At 36.8% G+C, this 9,922-nt stretch overlaps 1 pseudogene; it reads right to left on the reverse strand.

Moving 5' to 3' along the window:
• Positions 1–9,555: 9,555 nt before the first annotated feature.
• On the reverse strand, positions 9,556–9,677 carry LOC129893661 (5S ribosomal RNA; annotated as a pseudogene).
• Positions 9,678–9,922: the final 245 nt, after the last annotated feature.

Genomic DNA, 9,922 nt, shown 5'->3' on the forward strand with positions numbered 1-9,922 from the left:
CAAGTAAGTCCAACCAACCATGTAGTGACATCAATAATTTCAACTGATAAAATATCGAGAGAATGCACAATTAAAACTCATAGCGATGGCTCAATATCCTCCAAAAGTATCATGAAGCGCTCAGAATAACCCTCGAGCTCATCAAATAATAGGGTGCCCAGAATGATACCTTGAGCTCATCAATATCAAAATAATAACCTAGAATATCAATCAATGGGCCATCCAAAATTCAGAACTCGAGCTAATCGAATGAAATAGAGTGTAGCCCAAAGTAAATAAGAGAGCCTCCTAGAATCATACCTCGAGCTCATCAACTATGAATTTCCATAAATAAGATATCATCGGTTTTTCCTTAAATCCCTTATATTTATCCATCAACCAAAAGTCCTATTATAATCTTTTACTCTTTGTTTTAAACTGGGATTTTAACATCGGTGAGGTAAATAAGTTAATTAGTACATCAAAAATCATATGACACTCACCTAAGATTCCAGTGTACTAAAAGCATGTCCTCGGGCCCAATATTTCAATATCATAAGCAACCAAGGCATAAGAATAAGCCAAAAATCATATCAAGAGACCAATCGAAACCATACAAGTCAATCAAGAGGCATCCTAAGTTCAAGTTCTAAGGAATGTAAATGATGTAAACAAGTCAAGATATCACCTGGACTAAGGATCTAACAACTAAAACCCCAACGAGTATCCAACGATAATCACCGACTCCATATTTCTCAATAGGATATCAACACTTAAATCACCACCCTAATCATGCATTACTACTCAAAATATACCAATTTTAACCAAGCCAAGTCTAATAAGAGTAAGACATAATCTACCTCAAAGCCGGAACAACACCCAAAATGGTAAACTCTAGTCTTTCCTTTCCAGGCCACCTCTAAACAATGCCACTCTATCAATTCATTGAAGAATATATCAAAACAAGGTCAATAAGTACCATTTCACGGATTGTAAGTAATGTAAGTAAAATAACAAGAGTTTCTCACAAATAAGTATTGAATTATATTGATTAGAGTGGAAGCTTGAAAAAAATATTTGCACATTTGGATGTGCTCTTGAAGGGTGGAAATCCCTTATCAATTTGAAATTGATTAAATTTTTCTAAAACTAGTTTTGGGAAAACCTGTCAGCTACCTCTGAAATAGTTCCACCATTCATAGAACCATCTAGGTGTAAGACCCCCTAAAAACGTTGTATATGATATTCCAATTCTAGATGAAAATAATATAGCTTCTGTATTTTGGGCATAATTTTTTATAGGATGGTCCAAATTAGGTGGTTCAAATTTTTCAATTACCCCAACATCATTATCTATAACCTTTGAGAAGACTATATTTTAAGTTTTGCAGGTTAAGTAGGTTAAATAAATTAATTGGTGCAAGATATGATGTTGTGACAAAATAGAGTATTTGTCGAAGAAAACTCATATCTCACTATATGTTGATCCAAATCGGTTGATTCTTGAATGAAATGAAAGTAGACTTCTAGATAAATAATTCATATGCAGACACCAATACCTAATGAGAAAGTTATCTTGTTTAAAAATAGTCTGAAAAAGGGTATTCGATTAAAAGAAGGTTCATCTCACCAACCATGGAAAGATCTAGATCCATTTGACATCACCCATGACATCAATATTCCTCCATTTGAGATCACCCATTACATCACAATCTTCCATTAAATTTTTAGATTTTTTTATTTAATTATTTTAATTATTGTTAGGTCCCTCCTTCACAACTATAAATACCCACCTTATTTCATTATTTAGTTCATCAAGCTTTCTCAAGAAACTGTTTTCTCTATACACTCCTTTGCGCATTCTCAAAATATAGTTTTAATTCTTAGTAGTGTAAAAATACTATTCTGGTGATTCATATACTCTAGGTAGTACACAAAATGCTCCGGCAAGGAGAAAGGATAGGATTCAAGAATGTTCATTATGTCCTTCGATTCTTAGTAATGTTTTGGATTCTAGGTATGTAAGGCATGGAATCTAACATAACTCCTACGTTGGCATGGGTAGACTACTTACCGGGTAAAATTCCATCAACTTTACATTCATTCTTTAACTTTGACTTTAAGGGCTAATTGTGGATCCACCACCCTAAAATAGCCGACAAGGGCCCCTATGGTAGCACATAGGTAATACAACATGAGACTTTACCTAAGGACCCCTTCGGTCGATCCCCCCTATATATGCTACATTCAGTGTTAGGTCAACTCCCACAGAATAATATTTAAACATTAATATATCATAAACATTATATAACTTTAACATTAGAACATCATCGGTGGAATAGCTCATTAAAATATTTCATTTGATTCAAATATGTGAGAATTTCCCTTTAACATTGAATCCTTTCTTTGGCTAAAATCCCTTTCGTCATCATTCAATGATTTCACAAGACTTCCTTAAACATAGGCATTTGCTTTATGAACTTTCTTTTGCAGTCAAAACTTTCAATTCAACTTCATTTAAATATAAGAGGACTAAGTGGGTTGATTTCATATAACGGACATTAGGAGCTTCTTGGGTCTAGCCGGTTACTATAAAAGGTTCGTTCAAGGATTTTCTTCCATCTCATCTCCTGTGAAAAAGTTGACTCAAAAGAAGGCAAAATTCATATGGACGAATAGGTGTGAAAGGAGTTTCCAAATTTTAAAAGATCGACTTACCTCTGCTCCTATTTTTACTCTGTCGGAAGGATCAGAAAGGTTTGTGGTTTATTATTATGCTTCGAAGATTAGTTTGGGTTGTGTCTTAATGCAAAACAGTAAGGTCATAGCCTATACTTCTAGGTAATTAAAAGTGCATGAGGGTAACTACCCTACCCATAATCTTGAGTGGTGGTCTTGGTTTTTTCTTTGAAAATTTGGCCGCACTACCTCTATAGAGTACATGTAGATGTGTATATTGGTCATAAAAGCCTTCCATATGTGTTCACCCAAAGGGACATCAAACTAAGATAAAGAAGGTGGCTAGATCTCCTGAAGAACTATGACATGAATATGCATTATCATCCAGGTAGAGCCAATGTGATTGTCGATGCACTTAGTAGAGTGTTTATAGGGAGTGTGGACCATGTTAATGAAAAAAAGAGAGAGTTGGTGAAAGATATTCACCGATTGGCTAGACTAGGGGTGGATTTCTGCGATACCAGTAATAGTGGTATGGTTCCCAAAAATGGGTCAAAATCCTCCTTGGTAGTGGACGTTAAGTCTAAACAAGATATCGACTCGACCCTTGTTGAGTTAAAGAAGTTGGTGAAGGAAAAGAAGGTACAGATCTTTTCATAAAGGGGAGATAGGGTGTTATATTACCAAGGTCAGTTATGTGTTACGGATGTAGATGGCATAAGGAGTTTGATATTGATGGAGGCACATAATTCTACATACTCCATTCACCCCGGTTTGATGAGAATGTATCGAGACTTGAAAGATTTGTTTTTATAGGGTGGTATGAAGAAGGACATAGCAAGGTTCGTGTTTGAATGTCTGAATTGCCAATAAGTGAAGGCCGAACATCAAAGGCCGGGTGGTTTAGCTCAAAATATTAAAATCCATACATTGAGATGGGAAGATGTGAATATGAATTTTGTAGTGGGTTTTCTCCACACTCAGAAGCGACACAATTCTATTTGGGTGATTGTTGATAGAATGACTAACTCGGCTCACTTTTTATCAGTTAAGACTTCTTATAAGGCCAAAGACTATGCCACGTTGTATATCCGGGAGTTGGTGAGGTTGCATGGTTTGCCGTTGTGTATTATTTCAGATCATGGTACCCAATTCACTTCTCACTTTTGGAGATCATTTTAAAAGGGCCTCGGTACTAAGGTAAAGTTGAGCACCGGATTCCATCCTCAAATCGATAGACAAGCCAAAAGGACAATTCAAACACTAGAGGATATGTTAAGGGCTTGTGTGTTGGATTTTAAGGAAATTGGGATAATCTTCTACTACTCATCAAGTTTGCCTATAATAATAGTTACCACTCGACTATTGAGATGGCGCCATTTGAGGCTTTGTATGGGAGACGATATAGGTCCCCAGTTGGTTTGTTTGAAGTAGGTGGGATGACGTTGTTGGGCCTCGAATTAGTACTTGATGCTTTGGAGAAGGTGAATATCATTAGAGTAAGGTTGAATACGACTCAAAGTCGTCAAAAGTCATATTCCAAAACTAGAAGAAGGGATCTTGAATTTGAGGTGGGTGATTAGGTGTATTTGAAGGTTTCACCCAAGAAAGGAGTGGTTTGATTTTGTAGAAAGGAGAAATTGAGCCCTAGGTATGTAGGGCCATGCAGAATCTTGAGACATCTGGAAAAGTTTCTTATGAGTTGGAATGGCCAATGGAGATGGCCATGGTTCACCCGATGTTCCATTTGTCTATGTTGAGAAAATGTGTGGGTGACCCTAACTCTATTTTGCCTTTGGAGGTAGTGACTATTAAGGAGAACTTGACCTATGAAGACCTCCCAGCTGAAATTTTGGACCGGCAAGTTAAGAGGTAGAGGAACAAAGAAGTTGCCTCTGCTAAAGTCCTTTGGAGGAATCAAGAAGTCAAAAGTGCTACAAGGGAAGCAAAAACGGATATGATGAAAAGTTACCTCTATCTTTTTCATCCTACTCAAGTCTAAGGTAGTAAGTTACTCATGATCAATGTTTAAGACTCCTATGTTTCAGTTTTCGTACGTCCTCATATGCATGAATGTTCATAAAGTTAAATTTAAAAGTCATGTTTGATGCTAAGTTTAAAGACCTCATTTTTTATGCATTGCATGTGTCATTTTGCTCATGTTAGGTTGCTAGTCCTCTTTCCATGTCCTTCCTAAGATAAGTTAATCTCATTCGAGGATGAATGTTTCCAAGGGGGAGATATTGTAATACCCCATAAGTTAGAAAGTTGGAACCAAGGAAAAAAGTCTCAAAATTTCAAACCCATCCATGTGAATGAGCCCCTCTACGGCTCGTAAGGTCATAGTGTGACCCTTCAAGAAAATATTAGAGTTCCCCTTAGGAGAGGTTCTACAACCTTCCAGGATGAGTCATTCTAGAGAAGATGGGTCGTAGAAACCCCTCATAAGCTAAGTTCAGAGGACAAGTTTCAAGGACCTATAAGGGCCAAGTCTATGAACTTGTAGAATGGGTCATTTTCTTGATGACGGGTCGTATAAATGAGTCATTCATAAACTTTAGAGACTTGAATTTTGCAGTTTTTGGAGACCTGCAGGATGAACCCAAGGAACAGGTCAATTCCTTGAGGATGAGTCATTGCTAAACTTCAGAGACTATGTTTTAGACTTTTTTCTTAGGCCTGCAAGATGGGTTAGTTGCACGACTCGTCATAAAGACGACGACCCATAGGGCTAATTTTCCAAATTTAATGGACGAATATTGTGTCTTTTCCAAAGTTCAGTTCAATAAACCTAGAGGCTTTTATGGCAAGTTCAAAGTTTGTAGGCACTTCTCTTCAAGACCCCCTCCTATTCAATTCATTTTCTCAAAACTTTCAAGGAAAGAACTCATGAGGTCCCTCAAGGTTTCTCTCCAAATTAAAGTTAGGGTTTCCTATTTCTTCAAGATTCTTCTTTAATTCCTAGTTAATTTAAGAAAGGTGTGTGGGTTTCCATCCATAGGTCCTTCACCCATAGAGCCCAAAGTTTTCTCAACCCAGTATTTCCATTACAAATGATGAAATCTTATGGAATTTTACATGATGATCCCAAATACATATATTATGGCATATTTGAAGTTTATTTCTTAAATTGATATACATTGACTCTCAATTTCATGAAATGAATGATTTTGTTAGGGTTCTTATTTGAAAGCTTAAAAGGTAGCTTTAAAGTGCATATGGTGGGTTATTTTAAGATGTTTCATATGATGCATTTCCATACCTCTCATGTATTAAATGTATTTAAAAGTTATACGAAATCAACCCACTTAGTCCTCTTATGTTGAAATGAAGTTGAATTGAAAGTTTTGACTACAAATGAAAGTTTATGAAGAAAATCTCTATGTTTAAAGAAGTCTTGTGAAATGATTGAATGATGAGGAAAGGGATTTTATCCAAGGAAAGGATTCAATGTGAAAGGTCAATCACATATTTAAATCGAATGAAATATTTTAATGAGCTATTCCATCAATGATTTTCTAATGCTAAAGTTATATAATGTTTATGATATATTGATGTTTAAATGTTATTCCGTAAGAGTTGACCTAGAACCGAATGTAGTATGTAGACGGGGGCTCGACCGAAGGGGTTCTTAAATAAAATCTCATGTTGCATTAATTATGTACCACCATAGGGGCCTTTGTCGGCTATTTTAGGCTAGTAGATCCACAATTAGCCCTTAAAGTCAAAGTTAAAGAATGAATGTAAAGTTGACAGTGTTCTACCTGGCAAGTAGTCTACCCGTGCCAATGTAGGAGTTATGTATGATTCAATATAATAGCTTGCATGGTTTTAAATATCGGTTAAGGTCGCTTCCCTACAAAATGAATGTCTTAAGGATTCATATGATGATATCTCATGCATGCATCAACTTATGAATATTGCCCATACATGTCTCTCTCTTATTCTCATGACCAACCTCCATAGGTCATAATTGGTGCCTAATTTGGGTACCCATATGTACCCTTAGCCTCACTGAGTATGTTAGCAGAATAAACAAATAAGGAAATAAAAAAATATCGCTAGAGAGCACACGAAAATAGATATAGCACATGAAGGCCGTTAAGGTTGTCACTAAACACAAGCCCAAAATAATTATACAAAACCTACAACACAAGTCTGCAAACTTCTATAGAACAATAGCATAATCATATGATAGGATAGGGCACCGTCATACCCTTAACCAATATGTACAAATGTACAAAAGAAAATTTAGTACCAAAATAGGGCTCCGGAAAAAGGAGCACTGCCAACCAACAAGGTGGATGTCCTAAGCAGACAGATCAACAAACCGAGCATATGTACCTACGGGCATGTAACACAGCCCCTTGAAGAAAGAGGGGGTCAGTACGAAAAATGTACTAAATATGTAAAGCACAGACTATAATAAGGAAATTCATTACCAGAACAAAATGTGCAAAAATAAGCAAAATATCTAGAATATCATAATGTTTATCATAAACATAGATAGTGCATGCAGAAAAACATATGCCATATTCGGCCCCATTATGGGACTCGGTGAACAAAACGTGGTCTCCACCCCATCACTGGCGCCACAGCACAGCATACATCCAGAGTAGGGAATATCTTCATAACAAATCATATCATATCAGGTTGTCATATCAGATCATATGTGTATATGGCACATCATAACTCCACATCCCATATATAGGTCATACCTGCCCCCTCACAATGGGGCACGATGAATAATAAAGAGAGGTACATATGATAACAAACCTGGCCCGGGATCAGTGAAGGAAGTATTGAGGCATCCATGAGTGGAGTAGTGAGAAACTATATGCAATTTAAATCATATTTGAGACTCGATGTAATTATCAAAATGAGCTATCATACAAAATCAAGACAAGAGTCATATCAAATACCTTATGAAAGTCACTATGGATTATATCAAAATAGAACTTCTGGACTCATATACTCGTATCAAAGCGTAACGAAATAGCTTTTGGAAATCAAGAAACTGGCCATCCTAGTGGCTCTAGGAATAGGAACTTCCTGGGAATTATATAAAATTCATATATTTAATTCCATGTCAAAATAAATATTAGCTTTTCATACTTATGTCAAAACATGCTAAGAGAAGGAATAAGATTTACATACTTATGCCAAAAACATGCCAAAAGAAGGAAACGTTAGCTTTACATACCTCTTACAGATTACTCTTAACACGTTCACCTCGTCATCTCTTGAACCTATTTAACATGAAAGTAATTCTAAGGTTAGTGACCTTCACCTTTCAATCTTGCAATTCTACCACCAATTACCCTTAGGAACTAATTTCTTATTCACCTTTCTCGACTAGTCTCGACTAATCTATTAGTTAGTTAGAAGTTAATAGAATTCAAGCAGCATCTCCCCTATAACTTTCCCTATCAAAAGTAAAACCTTAGAATACATATTACCCACACTAACTAGAAGCCAATACACGACCATAACACTGCAACATTACCCAAAGAAAGTCCCAAATAGCCCGCTCAAAACTACAATACCAAAAGAGGGTTTTTAATCTCTATTTTGTAAAACCATTAACCATACATAACAGGGGGTCGTGTGGATGCAACCAGAAGCTCCCATACCCATTTTTGAACACTTTCCATCCCTGCAACACACAATAAAACCACCTGCAAGTGCATCACAACAACCACAACACACTACTCGACTTGGATTTAACTATAACGACCTTAGCTTAGTTTGTTTCTAATATCAAGCATCCTTGTGAAATTTTTATACTTCCATACATATAAGACGTTTAATACACTCCATAACAATACCATAAACTCCAAATTGAAAGAAAAACCCTTACCTTACCCGAAATTGGCCAAAAATTGCCAAAACTCGCCTCGGAAGTTCTTTAATTGTGGCTGAAATGTTGTGGCTATTTTCTATCCATTTGTGCTGCTCCAAACCATAAATTTACATTATTAAAACCTTCATATCATCGTGGTATACCCTAGATAATTAATTCATGGAAAGAAATTGGGGCTTACCTTTCACTATGGCCAAGCCGTCGCCCCTCTCTCTTAGCCTAGTAGGGTTTCCTATTCTTTTCCTTTAAGTTCAAGGCTGTTTTGTGAGCAATTCAGCCTTAAGACACATGTATATACATGTCCTTAGGAGATGACATGTAGTATCCCCCCTAGGGCGCTACCTCATCCATGCATCCAATCCAAAGCAACCACATGGCAGCGTGGGACCCATCTCAAGTAGGTGTGTCACCTATTTGGTCCAAGTAGGTGCATCACCTACTTAGTACAAGTAGGTGTATCACCTACTTTTTTCAAGTAGGTACTACGTCTCTTTATTTCTCTTTTATGGGTTCGTAATCTCATCTCACTTTAAGAGCCTATGTATCCCTTGCTACTTAAGCTCGACGTGCAGTCAAGTAGCTTAGTTATGTAAGATGTCTAAGTCGGTGTTGTACGTGAGTAAGTCGAGTCCTACGACCCATTACTTGGCCTCCAACTCCTTTCGGATTCTTAGAACCCTAATTCCAATCTTCTCTATTATTGGGGTATCTTATTCTCCCCTCCTTAGAGTTGTTTGATAGCGTTATACATTATCTGAGTCACATGATGACTTCTAAAGAATTTAAGAGCCTTCCCAGAAACTTAAGAAGCTTAAGAAGCATTCCAAGGTACCAAAGTACGGGGTGTAACATCCTCCCCCCCTTAAGAAAATACTTCTTCGAATGTGAACCAAAACCTTCCTACGGATCTTATACTGACTATATGGAGAATTCCTCTATCCCATTGCCATAACATATACTTTCATCGAGATATAAATATCAGAGTTCCAATGGTTAGGATTACATATAGACGTAGGTAATAGGTACGAATACATGTGTTTCATTTCCTCTTTCGCTTCCTAGGGGGTCACCCATCCTAGTACTACTCTTGCCCAAGCATGCTTAACTTCGGAGTTCTGATGGGATCCGGTGTGTTAGTGTTGGTATGATCGCATCCATCCCTTATGGGATCTTATTTGATGTTTAAGCGTTCCCATTTACATATGATAGCGTCATTTGATTTTCTCTTATGCTTTTACTTCTCTTGTCCACTTCCCCTCTTTTAGGGTGTACCCATTTTATTGTCTATTTATTTCTAACTTTCCAAATGCATATGAGTCCTTTCCAACCTATTTAGTATACTACGCTATTTCCATATCTTCCTTTACATCACCTATACTTTAGGTTACCCATGTACGAAAC

This window comes from Solanum dulcamara, chromosome 6, assembly GCF_947179165.1.
Source record: "Solanum dulcamara chromosome 6, daSolDulc1.2, whole genome shotgun sequence".
NCBI classification, from domain to species: Eukaryota; Viridiplantae; Streptophyta; class Magnoliopsida; order Solanales; family Solanaceae; genus Solanum; species Solanum dulcamara.